The sequence below is a fragment of the Prenolepis imparis genome, unplaced genomic scaffold, assembly GCF_030444845.1.
Source record: "Prenolepis imparis isolate NDT839.2.m4 unplaced genomic scaffold, iyPreImpa1.0 SCAF_15, whole genome shotgun sequence".
Classification (NCBI taxonomy): Eukaryota; Metazoa; Arthropoda; class Insecta; order Hymenoptera; family Formicidae; genus Prenolepis; species Prenolepis imparis.
This window is the reverse complement of record NW_028141173.1, coordinates 7,719,745-7,747,530: the sequence shown is the minus strand read 5'-3', so window position 1 is coordinate 7,747,530 and position 27,786 is coordinate 7,719,745. Positions and strand designations below refer to the sequence as shown.

Genomic DNA, 27,786 nt, shown 5'->3' with positions numbered 1-27,786 from the left:
CTCTCGTTGCCATCTTGTCAAAAATGATCCCGCATTTGTTGTAGTAACTGCCAGCGAGATAACCGATTAGTGTTTGTGTTTTGCAGTGACGATTCTGGTATTGCTGTGAGAGGTGCTCCTATCAGCAGGTGTCCAGGAGTGAGTGCAGATATGTCCTCTGGGTCATCCGTCAAGGCATATAGAAGCCTTGAGTTAAGACAGGCCTCTATCTGAGTTAGTACCGTCGCCATCTCTTCGTAGGTGAGTGGAGTGTCTCCGATCACCCTTCGCAGATGGTGTTTTGTGGATTTAACTACGGCTTCCCACAAGCCGCCAAAATGTGGAGCAGCTGGAGGGTTGAAACGCCATTTCACTCTATTATTGGCCATCTCCTCAGCGACGAGTCGGCCCTCTCGACTGCTTGCCGTGAAGAGTCGACGTAATTCTGCATCCGCACCAACAAAATTGGTCCCACAATCACTGATTAACTCATTGCAGGTGCCTCGTCGAGAGATGAATCGTCGGAAGGCAGCGATGAAAGCGTCAGCGGAGTAGTTGGAAGCCACATCGAGGTGTACTGCCTTCGTGGACATGCAAACAAAGATGACCAGGAATGCTTTGATGGTTTTGTGTCCTCTGCCCGCTGTTGTTTTTAAGGCCACAGGTCCAGCATAGTCGACCCCTGTTGTTTGGAATGGTCGAGCTGGGGTGACTCGTGATGTAGGGAGATCTGCCATGAGTTGCTTTGCTGTTGCCGCCCGCCATCGCACACACGTGGTACAGCGATGGATATGTTGTTTGACGATGCTTCTGCCACGAGGAATCCAAAATCGCTGTCGTAGTAGGCCCAATGTCAGCTGTGTACCTCCATGTAAGGACCTTTTGTGGCACGAGTCGATGAGTAGTTTAGTAAGGTTTGACAGTTGGTGTAGTATGATAGGATGCTTTTCGTCGTGAGATAGAGGAGCCTGTTTGATTCTGCCTCCAACACGCAGGATTCCTTCTTCGTCTAGGAATGGATGAAGAGAAGTCAGGAAGCTCTTGCGAGGAAGTGCGGTGTTTCTTGTAAGGCAAAGTAATTTTGTTGAAAAATGTTTAGATTGGACCCAGCGGATCCACATTTTCTCAGCGGTGCTGATTTCCAAAGCAGAGAGAGGGTTGAGGCAACATGGTTGTGGTCCAGCGTTCTCGTCTCACTTAGTCGTTCTGTTGTATGGAAGCCATCTCCTACACCACGCTGTCACCCTCAATAACTTGGTCAGGCTGGAGAACCGTGTTAGCAGATTCCTCGCTTTGACATTCGGAGGAAGTCACCACGGGTTTCGTTGGTAACGTGTTTGCATGCTGCAAAAATGGAGGGCCACTCCACCACAAGTCATGATCAATCAACTCTCTTGGGAGCAGGCCCCTAGATGCGCAGTCGACTGGGTTGCTTTGTCCAGGAAGGTGATTCCAATGAGCGTCTGGGGCGAGGCGTTGTATTTCTGCAACTCTATTAGCGACGTACGTCTTCCATCTTGATGGATGACCTTGAATCCATCCAAGCGTCACCATGGAGCCTGTCCACAAGTATATGGGCAGCTCTTGAAGTTCGAGCACAGATACGGCATGATGGGTGAGTTGTGCTAGTAACATTGCAGCACATAGCTCCAATCGAGGTAATGAAACCTGTTTGATGGGTGCGACCTTGCTTTTTGCAGTTATCAGCGTGATGCTTGTACTTCCAATGTCGCCCTCTGATTTCAGATAAAGCACAGCTGCATAAGCACGTTCAGATGCATCTGCGAATCCGCGTACGGATGTGGCGTTGATGTCGGTTCCTCTCCTCAATAACCTTGGAATTTGTAGTTTTGTGAGGTTGGGCAATTCCTTCTGGAACGTCCACCACCGCGTAGCTTCGCGCTCAGGGAGTGGTGTGTCCCACTCGAGACCTAGCAACCACGTCGATTGGATGGTAACTTTTGCATGGATAGTTACGGGTGTTAGCCATCCCAAAGGGTCAAAGAGTTGTGCAGTCTGAGCAAGAATTGACCGCTTAGTGATGGTGTCGTTCTCCGTGGGCTTGACATCGAATGTGAAGCAGTCAATTCTTGGATTCCATTTCAGTCCTAGCATGGAGTGATTGGCATCCTGCGATGTCCAGGCGCGTGAGTTGAGTTTCATCTGATCTTCTTCAGGTACGTCTTCTAGCAACTTGTTGGAATTGGCGGCCCATTTTTTCAATGGGAAGCCGCCCGCCTTGCACAGTTGAATAATTGATATTGGATCAATCGTGCTTCTTCCATAGTATCCGCTCCGGTGAGGATGTCGTCGACGTACGCGTCCCGTTGCAGTATGACTGATCTTTGTGGAAACCGGACAGCTTCATCCTGTGCCAGCTGTTGTAATGTGCGAACTGCCAAAAATGGTGCACAGGCAAGACCATATGTCACAGTATTGAGTTGAAATGTAGTTATCTTGCTGTCATGATGTTTCCTCCATACTATTTGTTGAAGGCTTCTGTCATCCTCGTGTACCAAAATCTGTCGGTACATTTTTTCAACATCCGCGGCCACGACGAAGCGATGCCATTGCCAACGAAGTAGAATGTTGTTCAGTGCTGGTAATAAGTTCCGTCCAATCATGAGGTGTTGGTTCAAGGACGTTCCGTAGGATGTCTTCCACGAGCCATTGAAGACAACCCTCAGTCGTGTGGTGGTGCTGGTCTCCTTCAGCACTCCATGATGAGGAAGGAAGCATGTCCTCCTTTGAGGTTGCGACCTCGTTAACCTGGGACATGTGTCTCAGATTCTTGTAAGTATCCATGAATTCTGTATATTGTTCCTGAAATTGTTGATTTTTCAGAAATTTCTTCTCTTGGTGGAGGAGCGATCGTATTGCAGCACCTCGAGTATCCGAGAGGTCCGGCAACGTTGATTTTACTGGGAGTCGCACCACGTAGCGACCATCGGAATTTCTTGAATGTGTGCTGACAAACAGTTCCTCGCATTCCCCTTGTTCTTCTGCGGTGGAAGGCGGGGAGAAACTCGAAAGTTCTTCCTGTTTCCAAAATTTCCTAACGAGGGTGGAAAGGGATTCGTCGACTGAGCACTGGTGAGTCGAAATCCTCTCGCTTCCTTCTGTCCTGACTTTTCCCGAAAGGATCCATCCGAAGATTGTTTTTTGGGCTACGGGCTGTGGCCCCGTGCCCTTCCGCAGGCCACTGCGAAGGATGTTGGCGTAGACATCCGCGTCTAGCAGGATGTCTATGGAGTCAGCGGCATCTAGATTGGGATCTGCAAGAGTGAGTCCCTCGATGTGCTTCCATTCGGTCATCGGCATGTCTGATGTGCTTGCGTATCCCGTGAGACGAGGTAACACAAGCGCAGATGCCGTCACTGAGGACTCACCCGTCCTTGAAAATATTTTCACAACGACGCGACCCTTTGCGACGCTTGTTTGATGTCCTCCAGCACCGAAGACTGCTATCGAGGTAGGTTGACGTGGGAGTCTCAATCTTTGTGCCAATCTCTCGGTGATAATCGTCGCTTCGGATCCTTGATCGATTAATGCACGCGTTGCTTGCAGGTTTCCAAATCGGTCGGCAACACAAACACGAGCAGTTGCTAATAGCACAGACGTTTGTTGGGATGGAGCCTTACGTGCTACATGTGTCTTCACGTCCTCGTTTTCTAAGATGGTTTTACGAAATGCATCATGTAATGAGGTATGATGTTTCTCCGCACACACGTAACAAAGTCTCTTCGAAGGATACTCGCTTATTTTGTGCTTGCCTAAACAGTTCGCGCAGAGTTTTTTGCTGTCTACGTATTGCTTTCGTTCCTCAACCGATTTGCCCTTGTAGTTGTCACATAACATAAGTGCATGATCCTTTTCACAGAGGATGCATCGAGTGGGTTTGGTTTCCCGTTTTTGTACATGAAGCGCACGTGTCGTGCGGCTTGCGTTTTCACTTGTTTTACCTGAACTCGTTTCGCTTTTAGTAGGTAGTAATGCCTCTAATGTTTGCAGTCGGCGTTCGAGGAAGCGTTTCAAGGACGCGAAAGACGGAGGATTCGATGAGTCGCTTATGGAATTCTCCCACTCGCGGCGTGAACGATTGTCAAGGAGCTCGATGATGGAAAACACGAAGAGATCCTCGCTGCTGGTTACTGGACGCTCGATGCTTTCCAATGTGCTTGCTGCGGAAGCGGTACCGAGAAGTATCCTTTTGAGCTCTGTTGCAGTTTCAGATTTCATCTTCGGCAATGACGTAAATCTTTGCAGGCATGATCGAACCAATAACCGTTTATTCTCAAAGTGATCTTTCAGGATAGACCACGCTCGATTGTAATTTTCTATGGTTGTCGGCATGTCTTTCAGTAAGGCTGCGGCATCTGATTTCATGCTCAGTTTCAGATAATGTAATTTGTCGACGTCGATAAGATTGTTGTCACGACCTATTAAAGATTGAAACAAGTCCCGAAAAGCCGGCCAGTCCTCGTACCTTCCAAGAAATGTCGGGAGTTCTATCCTGGGTAGTGTAACGCGTGACTGGTCGGATTTCGGTCCTGGGGATTGCATTGGCTGGTGTCGTGCTACAACTGCAGCATAGTCGAGCATTATACCCTTCTGAAGGAGATACGCCTCCTCCACTGTTGCATAATAATCTTTCTTCTTATATTCTAGGTCCTTTATCGCGTCCCTGTGAGTGGTGGTCAGGATCTCATGTTGCTTAGTGAATTTGCTCCAATTATTCTCCAAGTTGGTTAGACGGGACTGAACTGCTCCGGAGGTATAATTGGCTTGTCCCAATTTTTTGAAGTTCTCCACGGTGCGTGAAATGAGACCGTGTAACTCCAATTGGTTTTGAAGTAGATCCTCAACGACCCTTTCCATCTTGTGTTTCAGGTTGGCTCGCTGTTAGCAATGATCACAGATGATGTAGTTCTCGGGAAAATTCGTCGAAGTTTCCTGTACTTCCTTTGGAATGAGTTTTAATATCCGGCTTGAAGGACTAAAATGTTCGAGTAACCACGCGTTTGTCCTTGCAGCGAGTTGTCAATCACTAAACTAGCGCCAAAATGAATGTTAGAATAAAGGTCAAAAGAGACGGTATCAATTCAAAATACTAATTATTTATTTTACACTTAAATGCATTTCACTTCGGTAGAAAATGAACTCTTAGTTGCTGCACGCAGACAAAGGAATTCCTTTGCTCACCAAATTACACAATCACACAAGAGACTTGAGAGTTTGCCATTCGACCTGCGACTGACTGACCTTTCCCTTTTTGCCAGTCATTGCTGTTAATTTTGGCATCTGCTTCCGGTGATGCGCGAGATGGAATCTTCTCGAATAATTCGGGTCGAATTCCGCGAATTGGGAATCGATCATTTTCTAATTCGCGCGCGTGTCGATCGATGATTGGGCGCTGTTGGGGCGCTGTTGGTGTCAATCCTTGCTTTAGTCGCGCATGCTAATGCGCGCGCGCAAGGCCTTGCGATCTCACGTGAAGTGTCCTCGGAGCTGTTCGGGAGACGCGCTGTCTTTAAATACGTCATTATACGATGTTTCTCATGATCGTTTTGTACACCATGATATTTGTAAAAATGTGTAAAATAATCACGATTGCAGAGGCTTTTGGGCGCTAACTTTTAAAGAAAGCATTTTTCGATCCATGTTTATAGAAAAGTTTTTGTTCAGAATTAAATTTCCTATAAAATTTCAAAGTTTGGCCGGAACGTTTGAGGCCTCCCTGTATATATAACACAGAACAAAGAAGTTAAAAAATGTTTTAAACTGCCGATAGCGCATGAAAGTTAAAACTGTAAGTTTCAAAATAATTTTTAATTTTTAATTTTTAATTTTTGTCTGCGATGATTTTTCGCTGACTATTATGACATCGTATCTAAAAAATATAGGTTTACTTTCAAAATCGTGTAATTCGATCAAAAAGAATCATAAAAACATTTTAAAAATAGTATTTTGTAGGCAAAATGTTGTAGTTTATAAAAGGTAAGAAAAATTTTTTGAGAAAAATTTTTTTATCGAACTGCAGAGTGTCAAAAATACGTAATTTTAAGAAACAGAACAATGGGTCCTCTTTTAAAGAACGAATAGATAAGAGTTTTTAAAAACCACCCATTCCACATTAAAGTTGAAATTTCAATCTTTAAAATGCTTAATTTTTAATCTACGATGATTTTTCGCCGAGAGAGAGAGTTTCAGCAATTTGACAATAACATAATTTTTAAAGTATGAAAAATATTCCCTATCTCTTTTTTTGAGTAGTGTACATACACATACACATGCAAGTGCATAAAAAGGACCGGGACGGCAGAATATCTCGAAAGAATGACGTTTTCTGAAAAAATGTTTTATACAAAATATAAATCGGTAATAGATAGGCTATTCAAGCCGTACGCGAATGTCGGTGCGTCGATTCCAACGAAAATTAATTTTTCGTTGGAATTAACTAATTGTGCACGGGGCACACATTTTGCTTGGTACACCGCCAAGACTTTATTAAGGAACAATCTCAATTCGAGATTTTTAATTCCAAAAATCCCCTCTAACCCCCCTACAGAATTATAGGCGAGAAAAATATAGATCCGAAAGTCGCTGAATCGGGAATCGAACCCGAGACCTTTCGCTTGCCGGGCGACTGCTTTCACCATCTGAGCTATTCAGACCCTTCGACTCTATTTTTCTTTGCCTTGATAAATAACTATTTGTAAAGCCTTTATATTCTTAGTGTTTAATTCACGCCGGCTGAAAAAGGCGTTATTTACAAATAGTTATTTATCAAGGCAGAGAAAAATAGAGTCGAAGGGTCTGAAAAGCTCAGATGGTGAGAGCAGTCGCCCGGCAAGCGAAAGGTTTCGGGTTCGATTCCCGATTCAGCGATTTTCGGATCTATATTTTTCTCGCCTATAATTCTGTAGGGGGGTTAGAGGGGATTTTTGGAATTAAAAATCTCGAATTGAGATTGTTCCTTAATAAATCCTTAATAAACACCTTAATAAACACCTTAATAAATCCTTAATAAACACCTTGGCGGTGTACCAAGCAAAATGTGTGCCCCGTGCACAATTAGTTAATTCCAACGAAAAATTAATTTTTGTTGGAATCGCACCGACATCCGCGTACGGCTCGAATAGCCTATCTATTACCGATTTATATTTGATATATATCGAGCCTTTATATTCTTAGTGTTTTATACAAAAGTTGTAGGGTTTTATGTGGCACATTACATAGCAATATTATTATGACATTGAATAGCGTTGTCAAGGTCACATGAAGGTCACCTTCTTAAATGGAACACCCTATTTTTTATTACATATTCTTGTAGCTCATCTCTAGAGCTTTCCAAAACATTATAATTAAGTTATTTTTCATTAAGTACTTTCCGAGTTAGAAGACTTGAAGTTTACAGTATTTTGACATAAACTATAAAATATCATATGAAACATTTAGTGTTCGATAATCTTACCTTATTACTTTTATGCACAGAATAATAAGACCAATTAACTGGTGTAAAGAAAACACATAGTTAATTTTTAAAAAATATGTAATTTGCAACATATTTTTTTTAAATCAACTATGTGTTTTTTTTACATCAATTGATTGGTCTAATTATTCTGTGCCTAAAAGTATTAAAGTAAGATTACCGAAAACTGAATCTTTCACGAGATATTTTATATTTTATATCAAAATATTGTAAACTTCAAGTCTCATAATTCGGATTGTACTTAAAGAAAAATAACTTAATTAGTGTTTTGGAAAGCTCTCGAGATAAGCTACAAGAATATGTAATAAAAAATAGGGTATTCCATTTAAGAAATTAAAACTCCTGGGTGCTCACCGCGGCCATATTGGATTGTGACGTCAGAGGCGAGAAAGCACACGCTGAGAATTCTTAGATGCCATTTTTTAATGAAAAGATATTTCGATTAAACAGCACTTCAGATGGCTTTAGCACACTCTTAAAAAACCCCGAAAACTATCCTTTTCCCTTTATAATCAATCAACATCTGTAAAATGATCGAGATATCAGACTTTGACATGCGGAATGACTGCGCATGTGCAAAGACCAGACGGACTGGGCTTCATAATATTACATTTTACAGCTGTTGATTGATTATAAAGGGAAAAGGATAGTTTTCGGAGTTTTTTAAGAGTGTGCTAAAGCCATCTGAAGTGCTGTTTCATCGAAATATTTTTTTATTTCGAAATGGCATCTAAGAAATTTTAGCGTGTGTTTTCTCGCCTCTGACGTCACGATTTCGACATGGTCGGCAAGGAGCCAGGGGCCTTAAAGGTGACGTTTACATAACCTTGACAACGCTATTCAAGGTCATAATAATATTGCTATGTAATGCGCCACATAAAACTCTACAACTTTTATATAAAACATTTTTCAGAAAACGCCATCCTTTCAAGATATTCTGCCGTCCCAGTACTTTTTATACACTCTGTACACGCACCGACAGGAATGGTGTCCGGCGTTAGATGTGTGCGAATACGTGTATGACAGCCGAAAGTCATACGCACACATACGTGACGCGACATACGTGTTATGACTTTCGGCTGTCATACACGTATTCGCACACATCTAACGCCGGACACCATTCCTGCCGGTGCGTATACACACACACACGCACGCACGCACACATATACAGGATGTCCCATTTTAAAGTTTACAGTGTCATATCTCACAAATCAATGATTTTATTGAAAAATGTTTCAAACAAAAGTTGTCTGGCTTCAAGGGGTACATAAGATAGTGGCAGATTTAACCTTGGATAATTATTTGAAGGTCACGTGAAGGTCACCTTTAATTTCTTAAATGGAATCTATTATTTTTTATTACATATTCTTGTAGCTTATCTCGAGAGCTTTACAAAACACTAGAATAAAGTATTTTTTTCTTAAATACTTTTTAAGTTATATGGTTTGAAGTTAACAATTTTTTGACAAAATGTAAAATATCTTGTAAAATATTCAATTTTCGGTAATTTTACCTTAATACTTTTATGCACGGAATAATAAGACCAATCAATTAGTGTAAAAAAAAACAGATAATTGTTTTTGAAAAAAAGTATATAATTTGCAACATGTAGCTGCGTACTTTTTCTTAAAAGCAACTATGCGTTTTCTTTACACTAACTGATTGGTCTCATTATTCCGTGCATAAAAGTATTAAGGTAAGATTATCGAAACCTCAATATTTCGCAAAATATTTTACATTTTGTCAAAAAATTGTTAACTTTAAACCATATAACTCAAAAAGTATTTAAGAGAAAAATACTTTATTGTAGTGTTTTGGAAAACTCTCGAAATAAGCTACAAGAATAATATGCAATAAAAAGTAATAGATTCCATTTCAGAAATTGAAGGTGATCTTCATGTGATCTTTAAATGACTATTTAAGGTCAAATCTTTGCCACTATCTTATGTTCCCCTTGAAGCCATACAACTTTCGTTTGAAACATTTTTCAATAAAATCATTGATCTGTGAGATATAGCACTGTAAACTTTAGAATGGGACACTCTGTATATATACACAATAATAAATTCTGTCCGTTATAAAAACATTACGTCTGTAAAAGATATAATACTTATGCAAGACAAGTGTATAAAAAAATATCTGTAAAAGACATTACGCTTATGTAAAAGATAAGCGTATAAAAAAATGTATATAATGTTTAGACATTATATACATAAAAATGTCTAATACTATTTTTCGATGTGGTGAGTAGTTTCGCTGCAATTAATTATTGTAATCAATCAATCAGCACAGAGCTACAAGAGAAAGCAAACGGCGGAGTGCGAGAAATGGAAAAAATTTTCCGAAAAACTGATTCGAAAGGAAGCAGTTTGCTCAAGTGCGAACTCGGCCTTATAAAATTTACCTTAAGTCTCTTTTTTTTTAATTTAGTAAAAATCAGTCAAAAATAGTATTAGATTCTTTTCTTATTGTTAAATTTTCATTCTCTATCGAATGGCGCTGAGCATATGCGACACTTTTTTAACACCCTGTATATATTGGTAAGGCTGTATATATATAAACATACATATCATATACACATATACAGAGAGTACCAAAAAGATGGGTACTCCGGATTAACTTGAAGGGATGACGTTTTTGAAAAAAATGTTTCAGACAAAAGTTGTAGGGCTTGAAAATAGGCATCTGATGAACTTGAATTTAACCTTGAGCTCAAATTTAAAGGTCAAATCAAGATCAACTTGATTCTTTAAAATGGAACCTCCTACTTTTGACATCAGAAATGGAAAGGGCGGAAAATTTTACGTACATATATGTGGTGAAGATTATTCTCTGGGATCATTTCAAAGTCAATCTAATTTTCGCACGATGACCCGGAGCAACTGGAGAGGATGCAGTTTCCGAAAAAAATGGTTCGGATGAGTGTTTCAGTGTCTACAGAAAAAGACATCTTTAATGTGGACGCAGCATTTTTGTTTCAATGCACAGTCTGAGCACGCATGAATGCGATCCATCGCTTGTTCATCAAAAGAAGTACGTGCGAATCGATGCTCGGTCTGGATGTGTTTGCGGAATTAAAACGAATTTAAATAAATTAATTTTGCTATTAATTAAATTAATAAAAAATTAATAAAATAATAATTAATAAAATTAATAAAAAATTAATTTGCTATTAATTAAATTAATTAAACTAATTTATTAATTGCTTTATATTAAATGAATTAAACTATTTTTTTATTTATTTTCGGCGAACAAATGGAGCACAGTTTTGTACACACAAATAAAAAATTTTGATATAAAAAAAAGTTTACTCGCACGAACGTTCGTGCGCGTAAAAATGCTCAAGTCAGTACGCACCTTTACATACATTTTTTTATACGTTTATCTTTTATAAGCGTAATGTCTTTTACAGATATTTTTTTATACATTTGTCTTGCACAGGTATTATTCTGGTTCTGAGTTCACTTTTATCGCTAAATGCGCCTCTAAAAAATGCCTGTTCTCTCCAACATGATTCAGTTCAGCGTTCAACTTTGATCGCAGTTTAATCTTCGATCAACTTGTTTTGCTTTTCACCAACTTTACTTTCGTTACTATCAACTAAATATATATCTTATGGGTGCTAACTCAAACTATATTTGTATCGAATTATGTGATTGGTGCATATAGTTAAGGGGGGAACTTTGCATAACTTGCTATAAATAGCTTTTGTGAATTTTTTTTAAAACAATTTAAGGCTCCTGGTACCTTGTCGACCATGTCGGAATCGTGACGTCAGAGGCGAGAAAACACACGCTAAAAATTTTTAGATGCCATTTCTAAATAAAAACATATTTGCATAAAATAACACTTAAGATCTCTTTAATACACTTCTAAAAAAACGCCGAAAACTATCCTTTTCCCTTTATAATCAATCAACAGCTGTAAAATGTAATATTATGAGGCCCAGTCTGTCTGGTCTTTGCACGGACCTGAAGGGCGGACCATATCATCATATCATAGACGAGGGGGCTGAAGCTCAAGTGGGGAGGGAGATTTTGACTTTCAGCCATCTTGATTAGCGATATTTGTGCTACTATCTGTTAGTACTTATCAGAATTATTTGTTTAATTTTTTTGGTAATAACACAGACTTCTATATAACCTAGACTGCTAACCAAGACTGCTAACACCTGTACAAAATGACTCGAAAAAGTGATGCGAGGTGCAAATAGTGGTGGGGATGGCAGCCATATTTCGGGTGGACAAATTATACTGGGTGTTCAGTTCTCATTAAACAAAATACGTACGTATTGTCAAATGTCAATAGACCTGATAGCCTCAAAATACATAGACACCCTATATATAATGCCCACCCGAAATATGGCGTCACGTGCACACCTGTGCATCATGTCCACCTATATCTGTTAGCAGTCTAGGTTATATAGAAGTCTGTGGGTAATAAAAACTTTTGGAAATAAAATTGCGTAAATAAGGCCCTGCGCACAATATAAAGAAAATATTAGGAATGAATATTAAATATTAGGAATAAGAATTATTTTAAAATAATAAAATCGAAAAAATTCTAATATAAAAATACAAATTCGGATATAAAGTACTAATAAGGGCGAATAAGCTAATAAGAAATCATATATATTTAATATATATATCATATTTAATATATACAGGGTGTCCCATTTTAATCTCCCCAGGCAAACATCTCGAAAAATATGGAAGATACGGAAAAATGTTTCAGACAAAAGTTGTAAGACTTGAAGGGGGACAGATGATGAAAATATGGACTTAACCTTGAGTGACCTATTAAAGGTCAGGTCAAGGTCATCAATGTTTTCTTAAATGAAACCCCCTATTTTTATTGCATATTCTTGTAGCTCTTGTCGAGGCGTTTTCAAAACACTACCTATGTGGGTCTTTTGCACAAGCCGTTCCCAAGATACGAAGCTTCAAAGTTGACATATCATCGGCATTCGCATTATCTGATGTGCACCGCGGGGAGGTTGTTCAGTCAAATTTGTACATCAAGTGGCCCTAAAAAGGGCAGACTTTGTATGTGTATATGTGTGCTTCTTTAGTAAAACTTTTCTCTAATTATTTTTCTTCTAGTTATTTTAATGTAAGGGAACGGAGAAAAGAAAATGGTAGAGAAAAAGAGAGAAAAGTTTTACTAAAGAAGCACACACACACACACACACATACAAAATCTGCTTTTTTTAGAGCCATTTGATGTACAAATTTGACTGAACAACCTCCCCGCTGTGTACATTGGATAATGCGAATGCCGATGATATGTCAACTTTGAAGCTTCGTATCTTGGGAACGACTTGTGCAAAAGACCCACATAGGTAGTGTTTTGAAAACGCCTCGACAAGGGCTACAATATGCAATAAAAAATAGGGGGTTCCATTTAAGAAAACATTGATGACCTTGACCTGACCTTCAATAGGTCACTCAAGGTTAAGATTTTCGTCATCTGTCCCCCTTCAAGTCTTACAACTTTTGTCTGAAACATTTTTCCGTATCTTCCATATTTTTCGAGATGTTTGCCTGGGGAGATTAAAATGGGACACCCTGTATATATAATATATTTACACATAAAATGTTAGTTTTTGTTTTTCTTCTATTTTTTCTTGTTGCTGAGATTTACGAAATGTTCTGTTATTGCACCCTTCTACTGAACAAGATGGCATTTTTGAAAAAAGATAAAATAATTCGAAGTACCATAATGAGAATAATAAGTTCTTCTGACAATCTATGAAGTGTGAAGGAAGTAATAAACGAAATAATTGTTTGTAGTAATACTATTATTGTCGACTAGATGGCAGAACTAATGTCGCTGAACAAGATGGCTGACTTTCCTCTACCCGCCTTCACTTTTTGAGTACTATGCTCCATCCTTCACGTCCGTGGGTCTTTGCACATGCGCAGTCATTCCGCATGTCAAAGTCTGATATCTCGATCATTTTACGATTGTTGATTGACTGTCAAGGCAAAAGAATAGTTTTCGGCGTTTTTTAGAAGTGTATTAAAGAGATCTTAAGGTGGTTCTTGCAATACTTTGAAGTCACAAAGGCAACTATTGTTACTAGTGAAAAATATGAATGATTTAGTATGTAAAAATCAGCATACATTTAAATTAATTATTCCGTAAGGTTTTTTCTTATTGAACCGTCGCTATAAACTGAAAATATCAGAGCGAAATCACAAATTTGACTAGAGTTGGAACAATATATTTAGCAACGTCGCGATTTTAATGGCCGCCGGAGCGCCTGGTGTATCGTCATAACCAAACTGTCAGTGCGTGTAACGCACCACTTTCGTTTCGACACATTGAAAATGAAACCGTATTAGGCTTGGACACGCGCCTTGTGCGTCAGCTGACGCGTGCGACGTTGCCAAGCAGCCACTCAATACGGCCGCCATGACTCTCGTGTCGTGTCGAAAGTTGCCAAAAGTTTGTCGAAAATTTCGCTTTATTTATATACGGTACGGTCAATCAGTTTGGTGTCGCGTCAGTATCTTTAGAAATGTTTATTGCGTCGATTGAACAGTTTTTTATTCGTTCATCTAGTCGAGAGGTATGAACGTATTCCATGAATGTGCGATCTGACCCTCCTTTCCCTATTATCACCATGTAAAATTGGCAAAGTTTTCGGACATATATCTCCGGAACCAAAAGCGGTAAAAAAATCCGAAATTTTTCAGACACACTCTAGGAACGTTAACCTTTCGTTTGATATCAAATTTTCCCGGCTATCTACATTTGACCTAAATGCAAGAACCACCTTAAGTGTTATTTTATGCAAATATGTTTTTATTTAGAAATGGCATCTAAGAAATTTCAACGTGTTATTTCTCGCCTCTGACGTCACGATTCCAATATGGCCGCGGTGAGCACCCAGGAGCCTTAATGGATTTTTTTGAAACTTTTATACTATTTTATTAAATTTTAAAAAAGTAAAAAAAGATAATTTAAAAATTTCTTATATATTAGTAGACTTTTAATTGATGAAATAAATGAATAGGTAAAAGAAATCACGGAAAAAATTTATAAAAATTAAATTATAAAATAAAGTCAAATAAAAATAATTAAATACACACAAATTTCAGATTATAAGAGAAAATATTATTTTAAGTTTTAAATGATTAGTTGTGATGGAAATGTGTTAAAAAATATTTGTAATTTTAACAAGTAAATATAAGTTGTAAAGAGAAAAAGAAATAAACAGTAATTAATAATTATTTTGTGAAGAAATCAAGATATGTTAATAAAATGTACGTAAAAATTTTCTAATAAAAATCAAAATACGATAAAAAAATATCCTTAACGAAATTGCTTATTTGATCTGAGGCTGCTTTATTGTTCATATGAAATAGTGTTTTCTCTCGATTGCATTGGCAATTGTCATATTTATTCTGCTGCGAGAAGAGGAGAAAAATTAATTCAATTATAATATTAAAATCAGCATTTATAGATGGATCTAACATTGCAAATTGTCTTAAGGCTCCTGGATACTCACTGTAGCCATCTTGAATTGATGACGTCAGAAGCGAGAAAATATACCATGAAAATTCTTGCGACTTAGGCCCTGCGCACAATAGAGAAAATATTAGGAACAAATATTAAATATTAGTATTTTTAAATAATAAAATCGAAAAAACTCTGATATAAAAATACAAATTCGAGTATAAAGGACTAGTAAGGGCTAATAAACTACTAAGAGTCCTTTATACCCGAATTTGTATTTTTATATTAGAGTTTTTCCGATTTTATTATTTTAAAATAATTCTTATTCCTAATATTTAATATTTATTCTTAATATTTTTCCTATTGTGCGCAAGGCCTTACGCTAAAATAAAAATGTTTTTCAATAAAATAGGATTTGTAACCGATAGAACCGACTTGTAAAATATACCGAAAACTCTCCTTTTGTTTGGGTAAGCAATAAATAACATTGTATATGTCGAATTGAATTGAGCCTAATCAAGGACGAAAACCCGCTGTTTGACAGGTATCGAAATGAAATAAATATTTACTTTTACATATTAAATTATAACAAAATGAGACTTCGGTATATTTTAACATTATAACAATTATTTTAAAAATAGAAACACTGCACTAAAATGATAAATGACACTGTAAGTCGCAAGAATAATTTATGTCATTTTCACGCTTTATAGTTTATAGTTTTGCCAAATGTGGCGCTGTCGTACAAATTTTACGGACTTGGCAATCGAGTATGCAGGAGCCTTAAAGTTTATAACCGGATAAAATGGTAAAAAGTGCCCCCGTGCGAAATGATTTAAATTTAAAAGTATTTGCACAATACTTCTAAACCAAAAAGAAAAGTTTTTTAACGGTTCATAACCCTTCATCCCTTCTCTTTCCTACATAGTAAAAACATGTTTTTTTTTATTTAATTTTTTTAACGTGTTTATGCTTATTCTTGATATAAATTTTATAAGTACGAATTCTTAATATAAAAGATATGTTAATAAGAAAAAGTTATTTGTTTAAAAAAATTTTTTTTGAATTGTTTTACTGAATTGTTTAAATTTTAAAAAATTCCTAAAATGAAGAAATGCGATTTTCACAAGGTTCTTATAGAGGTGGCCTTGAAAAAATTCTCGAATATTTCTTTCAAAAAAATGATAATTTATGCAAGTTATTCAGAATTTTCCGATTAGTGCAAAATATTTAAAAAAATTAAAGACTATTTTTTATAACTATTTTAAAAACTATTTTTACATAACGCTATTATTCACATAAATCTAAACTTATACATTCAATCTAGTTAAATATAAATATTTTAATATAAACATAACAAATATTTTAAACTTATTTTATAAATTATTTTATAAACTTATTGAAATATGTTATAATAAATATAAGCGATAAAAAGTTTATAATATAAGCATTAAAATAGATAGTTACATTAATAAACAGTTATATTAATAATAAATATTCATAACTAGATTTAATGCATAAATTTAGATTTATATGCATATAAAAAATATGGTTTTTAATTTTTTGTTGCACCAATCAGAAAATTCTTTCTGAATAAATTGCGTAAATTATCAATTTATGAGAGAAATATTAGAGAATTTTTTTCAAGACGTCCTCTATAAAAACCTTATAAAAATCGCATTTTCTAATTTTAGAATTTTTTTAAAATTCAAGCAATTCAATAAATCGATTTTTAAAAAATTTCTTGTAAAGAAGAAACATTTTTTCTTGTTAACATATTTTTTATATCAAGTATTCATAAACATTAAGCACATCAAGAAAAATTAAATTAAAAAAACATGTTTTTTTTACTATGTAGAAAAGATAGGAGATGGAGAGTTATAAACTGCGCTAAAAAAGATTTTTTTGTTTAGAAGTATTGCACAAATACTTTTAAGTCATTTTGCGCGGGGGAACTTTTCACTATCTTATCCGGCTATAGCTTTTATCTGTGATGGTAAAAGAATTTCTCATTGACTACATAGCATCTTACAATAAACCTAAAATAAACTTTATCATTTCAAGTTTATTTTTAAGATGCTATGGAATCAATGAAAGATTTTATATTGATATAAAATTCTTTATCAGACCGGACTATGAATATCGGTCTTAAAATTAATTTTATATTTTAATGAATTTAATTCATATATATTATTTATTCAATCATTGTTTTTAATTTCTGAAACAACATTGAATTATTCTATTTAGAAAATAATATATTTAACATAAAAGCTATATCACATATATATGGCAGTGCTAAAAAATTATGACAATTGCAACTGTTTAGGAGTTAAGGCCATTGCACGTACAAAAATTTTAGTCGTAATCGTAAGGCCGTAAGCAAATCGTCCAATCATAGAGAAGAATTATCATAACGTAATAAGAAAGCTTGACTGTGATTGGACGATTTGCTTACGGCCTTGCGATTACGACTAAAATTTTTGTACGTGCAATGGCCTTTATGATTTTCTGTAATTAATTCTTTTAGAGAGAGATATATATATGATATATATTTAATTGTGTCTTCTACTTAAACGTCGTTCAAACTCGTTAACCGGCCAAATATTGGCATTCACGATAAACGCCGTTCAACTGAGTTGAACCTTCACTAAAAACTTGGTGGAACGCAAAATGTCATTGATCGGAGTTTAAATTCGGTTTAAATTTTGAACCATGTTGGAGGAATCAGGCATTAGAGGCGCCTCGTCACTTTTAGTCTAAATGCGCAACTTTATAGTGAAAATCCTATTCTGAACGACATTTATAGCGCATTTATGCCTTCTCGATAAATGTGCCATTAAATATGCTCAAAGGTTTATACAGATGCATTTATACGTACATTTATACAGATGCTTTGCAAGTTTGATTAATTATATCAGTGCTCGGAATTAGTTGTCCTTTTCGGGCCGATATCTGAAGCGACGCCTTCGCTCCCCCACCATCGTTCGAGGATCGACGGCCGATACAAATATTGAATGACGATTTCGCGGAAGTTATAATCTCAGCATATTTTTTTTGTAGGGACACTCCTGAGGCATAGCGTTGCCCGAGTGATCGGCGGCTCGGCCGTCGAGCCTCGAACGGTAGTGGGGGACCGAAGGCGTCGCTTCAGATATCGGTCCGAAAAGGGCAACTAATTCCGAGCACTGAATTATATCACTACAATACAATTGATTTCATTAATAACATTATTATAGATCAATTTTTTGTAAATAAAAATTTTTAAATAACAATATTAATAATATTTGATGAATTCTGAAATTTTCTTTAGTGTATAAAGTGTAATGAAAGGGTGCATTTCAATCGTGGTCCGCGCGAATCCCGGTAAAAAATGATTATAAAAAAATTTTTATATATAATCTTATTCTCTAAATTTTATATATAATTTTATATATAATCATATATGTATAATAATATAAAATTATATAGAAATATATAAAATTCTGTATATGTTATGTATAATTATACATATATACATATATACATATATATACATATATATAGGAGTCATCCAATATTAATATAAAATTATATATAATTATATAATTTGAGTCAAAATTATATATGTATAATAATTAATAAATGTATAATAATTAAACATAGCTTATATAGAATTTTATACATTTTGATATAACTTTATATTGTTATATATGATTACATGTAAAAAATTTTTTAGCGGGACTTATCATAAATGTACTTCTAAGTTAGAGGCACTTTAAATGTGCGATGAGAATACAACCGACTTTAGTCATATTATTAGTACATTTATCTACGCCTCTAAATGTGGCTCTTTAAATGTGCCGATAAATGTGAGCTCAGAATACGGGTCAATGTCTTTTTGACAGTAATGTCTGTAACAGACGGAATTTATTATTTATGAGATGAGGAACTAGCTATGTTAGTAACATCTGCAGCATGTAGTTTTAAAATATTTTTATCTTCCTTAGTATCGGTGGCGTATAATTTGTCCGCCGACATAAGAGATAAATGCTTTTCATCAATTGTCATAGTTATAGCTGTTTCTCCCCTTGTTTTTAATGCAGATTTAATAACACAAATAGCATTAATAGAAGCAGGCGAAAGTTTCTTACGTTGTTTCGGTTTTAAATTATTTAAAAGAGAAAACATTCTCTCCGGATCGACATTTGAATTTGGAAGTGATCTAATAGTATTTAGAAGCTTTCTTAAATTAGGATATTTGGCATTATTATCGGTGTATCTACGTTGTAAAATTTCTTTCCACATATTGTCGAAATTTAATTTAGAGAGGCTTCGTTTTTCTTTTATTGTAAAGTCTGATGGTAATGCAATCCATTCTTTCTTTAAAGCATCTTCATCAAAATCACCGATAGTTTTAGCTACAAAAGAAACATCATTGAATGATTCTTCTCTATTACTATTGAATAAACTTACATGTTGTCGAAAAACTTGTAATTTTGATAAAAATATGTTCTTTATAGGTAATCTTTTATAAATTTCTTCTGCAGCAGTCACATAAAACGTTAAACAATTCTCTCGAACAGTTCTAGCCATGTCTCTATGTCCATTTAGCGTTAAATCAACAAGATATTTTTCACATTCTGACCCCAAAGTAATTTCATTAATAGCTTTTTGATTCTCTTTTAGAGAAAATACATTTTCTCCTTTAGAAAGGATTTTTCTGGAAAATGATTTAAAATTTTTTTCTTTTAAAAAATTTCGACAGATTTGTAAAAGAAAATTTTCAGATTTTGGTTGCAATAAATGAATCCTCGTTTCTATTGCTTCAAAGTACGTAATAAATGTGTTAAAGAAATTTAAAACGTATTTTAAAAAGAGAAAATAAGCTTTTATCTCTTCCTCATTCATCATACGTAGTAAATATTCTTTATTTGTTTTTTCGTTCTCAACCATTTCATTAAGAGAATGTTTAATTGTATCCCAAGATTCAAGAAATGCTTCGATAAATAAATAATGGGAAAGCCAGCATGTATCATGTAATTTTAATATTTTGCGATTTGTTTCTTCGAAACATTCACACAATTCATGAGAAATATCCAAACGCTTCGGATTGCTGTTAAGATAATTAGCAATTTGTTTTAGAAATTCTTCGCAACATGCGGGTATTTTAGTACAAGCAGCATGCGCTGCTAATGCGGCGGAATGACACGGGCATGAAAGTGCTAAGAATTGTGGACATACTTCTTCTAACATTTTTTTAAACAATAAATGTTTCCCTGTCATAACAGATGCATTGTCACATAACAATGCAACAATATTTTTAAATGGTATCTGTAATTTCGACATTTCACATTTCAATGCCTGAAACAACTGTTCTGCGCTTGAATCTTGGACATCAATATGAATTAATTTAACTAATTGTGCACAAATGTCTAATGTCTCCGGATCAACATATTGAACAAGAAAAATAATCCATTTATTAGTTGTATCAGATGTTTCGTAAAAAAAAACTGAAAATTTTGTTTCCTGAAGCTTATTAATGAGGCGATCCATCTCAACCGGGTACAAAACGTTTGTAATAATGTTTTTACATTTCGTTCGGCCCATACTCATGCTTTTCAACACATTAAGATCTTTTCCTATATATTGAAAGAAGCTAAGAATCTGTTTTGAAGTTTGATGAGAAATATTTTTATTACCAATGAATGTTGCATATCTGCTTTCCATTGATTTTCTACACTCATCAAGCAACGAAAGCGATTCATTATTTTGTATATTTGAATCTTCATTTGATTTGCTTATTTTTATATAATTTTTTTTATATATATTTATATGTGTTTTCGATTTTGCGTGTCGTTGGATGTGCGATAAACCACCAGCGATAGATTTTTCACAAATTGAACAAAAAAATAAACTTGCGTCATGTGGTACTTCACGCAACCAAAATTTAAATTGCTCGATATCTAACCATTTTTGTTGAAATACTGATTTACGCGACTTTTTTGGCAAATCAACATTGTCATTATAATCATTATCAGATAGTAATGTATTCCCTTTAATATTACTTTTGTGATACGCAGAATCCGCATGTCTTGATATATGTGTTGAATTGCAGGAAAAATTTTTACTGCATATGCTACAATAATAAAGACTATTGTCGGATGATACTTTTCGTATCCAAGATTTGTATCGATCATCACTAAGCCAAGATTCTGCAAAACTTCGCCTAGGTTTCTTGGTCAATTCATCACACATTTCTATATTAATTATAAGAAAAAGAAAAAGCAAAAAAATTGTAAAAATATACAGCAAAATATATATAAACGCGTATGTGTTTATGTGTACGTGTATGTATCACAAAAAGAGATCAGGACCCCGTAGTTTGTCACTTCTACAGTATTTAACGATTCAAACCCTCTCTATCTGTGTGCGTGCGTGCGCGCGCGCACGCGCGTGTGTGTATGTGTATATGTAAAAACTTACTAAGGTGTGTACTTACGTAAAATGCAACTTACTTTTATAAACGTAGTGAATATTATTCTACAGGGCGGCAATCAATAAGAAGACAAGGCATTTCTTGAAGCACCTAAAAACAGATGTTTATCACAAACAAATATATTGTGAACAAATGTATCCGGAACAAATGTATTACATAACCAAAATGTACAAAGGCTTTATTAACGAGCAGATAATGGTTAATGCTTAATAAATATATTTTAATACATGATATACAATGATTAAATTTCGCGATACGTTTCGACACTTACTTGTGTCTTATCAGTCGCTGTGTTTCTTAGTTACAATTTGTTCATGTTCATCGAATTGATTAAATACTGGTCAGAATTTAAGTTAGTCAATATTAATATAGCAGTAGCACTCACATTTTTTAAATCTTAGTCTGTGTATGATGTTCTATTATGTGATATTATTAGAATGTATTCTAATACTCTATTATGTGATATTATTAGAATGTATTCTAATACATTCTAATAATATCACATAATAGAACATCATACACACAGACTAAGATTTAAAATGTGAGTGCTACTGCTATATTAATATTGACTAACTTAAATTCCGACCAGTATTTAATCAATTCGATGAACATGAACAAATTGTAACTAAGAAACACAGCGACTGATAAGACACAAGTAAGTGTCGAAACGTATCGCGAAATTTAATCATTGTATATCATGTATTAAAATATATTTATTAAGCATTAACCATTATCTGCTCGTTAATAAAGCCTTTGTACATTTTGATTATTTCCAAATTGTCACGAGCTACATTCATATTAATTAATTATTGTATTACATAACCTTTATTGTGATATTCCATGTGATATGCGCAATATGCATATGCAAGTCGGATGATGTGTCAGACGATCCATCTCAATTATCTCAAGTCGTGTGTTTTAATCCGCAATCATCGGCTCAAGCGATAAACGATATCTTTAATTGTCTTTTGTCAGTGGCTATCAGACCACGCCATATTCACGATTTGCGAGACGAGCAGAGCACAACTCCAGACGCAACAGCATGCTTACAGCAGAGAGAAGACTGAAAAGGACCACGCCGCCGTTTTTCCTAGCTGGTACAGTGGCGCTAACTGTGTAATCAACATGAATTAAATTCGTATTATTTTTTCCCCATAAGTACATTCGATGTAAACGCACCCGTACAAGGGTGTTTACGACAACCATGGAGGTAAGAAATAACAGGAGGGAGGATATATTCCCCTTGCCTGGCAAACAGACGTAAGAGGGGAACACTAAGCGCCATATTGGTGTGGCTTATCGAAGCGCGACATTTGAAATAGTGATGAAAGCACACACAAAAAAAGGAAAAATTCATAAATAATATTTATAAATATGATATATATATATATATATTGTATGTATAATAGTAATATATATATTGTGCTATGCCATATAAGGCTTATTTTCTATTCCTGCACTGGCTGAACTGTGCACACTGGTGCAATAAGTTAAAGTGAGACAAAATATACTTTATTGTCTCATTCTAACTTATTGCATCAGTTCAGGAATAGAAAACAAGCCTATTGTAAGCGAATCTGTATGTATTTAGGAGCATGGGCATTTTGTTTTATAATATTTTATAACTTTTATATCTTTTTAAAACAAAATTAAGGGTCGACAGGAGACACGGTGGAGACCTCCAGCGGCCGGCCGGGAACTACGGATTCGTTTATATAAGATTTTAGCCAAAATACTGAATGAATCCGATTAAATTTACGATATTTCTAATCAGTAGAATTGTCCGCAGCCCGCTAAAGAGCTATTTTTTGGAAAAAACGTAAAAATAAAATTTATAATAAATTTGGTGAAATACGCAGCTAGCAACAGGTAAGGTTGGGTTAGCCAGGAGTCCGTATTTAATTTATTATAAATTTTTCAGAGCAAAAATGCAAAATCCGACTCTTAGGCGGGCTGCTTTATTATATAAAGAATATATAAAAAAATAATTTCACGAAGCTACGTGACTTCTTCGATCCAAAATCTTATATGAAAGAATCTCACTAGATCTATATCTAGAGCAGCTCATGGGGAATTTTCGTGGTAACATACTGACAAGAGTGACAAGGAGAGATTATCGCATTCTGTCTTTGTCTCTCTTGTATCACGAATATGACTAACAATGAGAAATAATCTTTTTAGAAATATGTATACCTATAATTTATAATTATATTATTTATTATATTTCTTTATTTTAGAAATATATACCCCGATAGGAAAACATTTTATGACAAAATCTAAATGAAATTTGAAATGCTGCAATTATGTATCTATATACATATATATATAAAACAATACATGTAGAAAAGAATATATTATATATAAATATTTGCACAATTTATTTCTAAATAGTTTTTCAGCAAAACAGTAGCGTTATGGCGAATCATCTAGATGAAATATTTACAAAATATAATTTGGAAAGAAATTACCTAATATAATTGATAAATATATTTGTTTTATTATTTTTAAAATATTTTATAAAATGAAGTAAATAAATATTAGGTGTACAACTTTGCTTTTATATATATATAAAAGTTTGTGCACAATTATTCAGAAATTATAATTATGAAATATTATAAATGATAAATATTACAAAATCATTATAGAATAAATATAACAACAATTATGCATAATTTAGACCCTAAATTGAATAAAATTATTTTTTGGCAAAATGTCATTTAGAAATTTTATTTTGACAAAACTGTTGCGTTATGGCTAAGCATTTTTGCAATCATTAGGAAATTCCTTCTTTGTGTGATGCAATTATTGTACAATATTTGAGCCATTTTCCTATCGGAGTAAAATATAAATATAATAAATAATATATATATATAGATATATATATAGATATATTGAAATATATAAAAATTATTAAAAAATATATTTTTTTCAAGGCAATTTATATTAAAAATATTTTAATAATTTTACAACTATACACACATTGTATATAAATGCAAAAAATTCTGTAAATAAAAATAATCTAGCAATAAAAATATCTCTAAATCAGTACTATACATACATACACACACACACACACACACACACACACACACACACACACACACACACATATATATATAGCTGCTATATATATTGATTTATTACAGGATACATTAATTTATTAACGGAATTATTTTGCATTTGACACATACAATGTATGTGTAATTGTAAAATGTGATATTTTATTAAAAAATTATTTTTTTTATAATTTTTATATATTCCAAAAATATTGTACCGATAACTTGAACTCGAGTTTTCAGGGTGACAGATCGAACACCTTGCATTGAGCTATTTATATGTTATTTATAAATCCTTTACATTATCATTATTTATAAAGCAGATATATTCTTATACACTAACATCGAAAACTAATCAAGTAATACATATTTGTTAGCCTATAAATCTACAATTGCTACAACATATGTTAGACAAGATACTCGTTCTCTCCTTGTCTCTCTATCGCGTTGACGATACATAAAGTATCGATGAAAAAGTACAAGTAAAAAAGCAATAAATTGCCAAGCCTAATAAGCGCCCGTGTCTTACATATTGTATATTACTTTACTCTGCAAATTATTATTTTATTATTATTATTTATCAATTTACAATTTGGAAACATATATATAAATTTTTGATACTATTTGTATATATATACGCACATATGTGCATAAGCATATATAAAATTTCAAAAAACGGGTGCTTATTAGCCTTGCTACGTTACTGCCTTTTGCCACGGAAGGCCAGAAAGCATTTTCAGGCCGTGTCTCGCGTGTAGCATGAGCACGTGATCAGTACGGTAGAGGAACAAGGATAATGTAATTATCGATCCTTGTCTCTCTACCGTGCGTCCGCGTGAGCAATGCAATGGTGTGTGTACGTATACAGACATACACCACTACATAAAACCTGAGAGTTAGTTTCTCAGCGTTGGCAACATTGAAACCGGAGTTTCGCGTTGTCACCGCGCGAGGTCTCCAACATCAATTCGGAGTTTGCCTGGGTCGACCCTTAGGGCCAATTTCACCAACGTCGGTTAACTTTAACCTCCGGTTAAACTATATGTTTGTCTCTTTTTAATGAACGTATCTGAAACGAGACAAAGATATAGTTTAACCGGAGGTTAAAGTTAACCGACGTTGGTGAAATTGGCCCTTAATGTGAGATCCGATTTATTCGCCAAACGTGTTTCTCACTTACTTGGTTCAGTTAGGTTTAGAGACCCTATAGTAAACGTAGAGACCCTATAGTAAACAGAGATGCGCCAATAATCACGTGATAGTAAAATTTCGCTGATTGGTCAGAGTAAATTGTGTTAAAAAGCTGCTGCCATGGTGAATTTTACGTGCGGCGGCAGGCACGAGATTTCGCCTTTCGCGCGTAGCGTTCCACGTAATTCGAGAAGGACAAAATTTTATGACGTTAAACTTTGGGCAATATATAAAAAATTAAATATATTAAATATAAGGTGTAAAATCAGATTATAAGTTAAATAAAAATTATATCCAGTTTCCTGAGTACATTAAAAAAATTGTTTTCTGACAGTGCATATTAAAAAAATTGTTGAATTAATTTTGTTTTACATGAATAAATATTCTAATTTGCATAAATAATAAAAAAAAAGTGCGAGTGACGGGAATCGAACCCGACTCACAATCAGTAACATGATAACCACGGACTTAAGTGTACGTACTACGAGTCGGGTTCAATTCCCGTCACTCGCACTTTTTTTTTATTATTTATGCAAATTAGAATATTTATTCGTCAAAACAAAATTAATTCAACAATTTTTTTAATTTGCACTATCAATAAAGCGTTTTATTATTTGTTTCATTTTATATTAAATATAACGTGTAAAATCAGGTTATAAGTTGAATAAAAATTATATCCAGTTTCCTGAGTAAATTAAAAAAATTGTTTTTTGAAAGCGCAAATTAAAAAAATTGTTGAATTAAATTTGTTTTACATGAATAAATATTCTAATTTGCATAAATAATAAAAAAAAAGTGCGAGTGACGGGAATTGAACCCGACTCGTAGTACGTACACTTAAGTCCGTGGTTATCACGTTACTGATTGTGAGTCGGGTTCGATTCCCGTTACTCGCACTTTTTTTTATTATTTATGCAAATTAGAATATTTATTCATGTAAAACAAATTTAATTCAACAATTTTTTTAATTTGTGCTTTCAAAAAACAATTTTTTTAATTTGTATATAATTTTAATTCCCGAAAAATTTTTATGTTATAACATAAAATAAATTCAAAATTAATATTTTCTCTAGACATAATTTTAATTCCTGAATTTAAGATTACGTACGAGTTTAAGTTTCAAGTCAGTACTTAACATAACGTAACGCGTTACGGAAAAGTTTGTGCGGTGGCCCTAAATCTTATTTTACACCTGAGTAATTAATATAATAAAATAATGAAAATAGTATATAATATTAATACATAGTATATTTAATAGTATTTTACTATGAATTAATATTAATAATATTATACTCATGAATTCTGTTCCGAAAAATTATCGCCATGGAGAACCATGGTATAAGGAAACAAGGTATGCTCGTCAAGCAGACCAAATTTGACTAGTTCTGCGCACATATGGCGGTGGAACAAGTGACCCTCCATGACTACGTTTACACGGCTTCTAACTTCGACTTAATAACGCTGATGTTATAACTCCTACTTAAGATGAGTTGCGTTTACACGTTGAGTACGTTTACACGGCACCCTTAATCGGGTTTAATAACATCCGTAGTTGTAAGACTGGCCAATCACAGCCGTTCCATTCTTCAGGGAAATGGCTGTGATTGGTCAGTTTTACAACTACGGGTGTTATTAAATCTGATTAAGGGTACCGTGTAAACGTACTCGTTCAGACTTATCTTATTGCCATCAAGCTGAAATAGCTTAATAACTTTCGTTCTGTACGTACTATGGTATGGAATACAGAATAACCAACTCTGCAAACAATGGAGAATTAAAATGTTTAATTTTTATGGTTGGCATTATTGCCATCGTTACACTGCGACCGTTTACACGTCCTTTTTACGTCGATGTAATAACCCTAAGCCTCTTCATCAAATGACTTTGAGTTACTACATCGATGTAATAACTTCGTCATAAAAGAGCGTTTACACGACATCTACCGTCGGTAGTTATAACATCGATGTTAAAACTTCGGCTTAAATCGGGCCGTGTAAACGTAGTCCATATTGAAAATTAAAGCAGTGTAACGAAGTCAATTTGTGATAACCTTTTTGTAAATAATGGTGGCATGTAGTGTCAGGGTGCCGTCACATGGGGCGTAACTTGCGTAAGCGTAACCAGCGGAT

The 27,786-nt window shown here is 34.6% G+C and overlaps 1 long non-coding RNA gene across 1 annotated transcript in view; it reads right to left on the bottom strand.

The window, feature by feature from the left end:
• LOC145946178 (uncharacterized) overlaps positions 1-22,495 on the bottom strand; it is a 38,753-nt gene extending 16,258 nt beyond the window's left edge. The window contains exons 1-2 of the long non-coding RNA XR_014427015.1: positions 22,234-22,495; positions 21,430-21,500 (exon numbers count right to left, since the gene is read on the bottom strand). This is a non-coding gene — a long non-coding RNA (uncharacterized LOC145946178). The remainder of the gene's footprint in view (positions 1-21,429; positions 21,501-22,233) is intronic.
• Between the last annotated feature and the right edge of the window lie 5,291 nt (positions 22,496-27,786).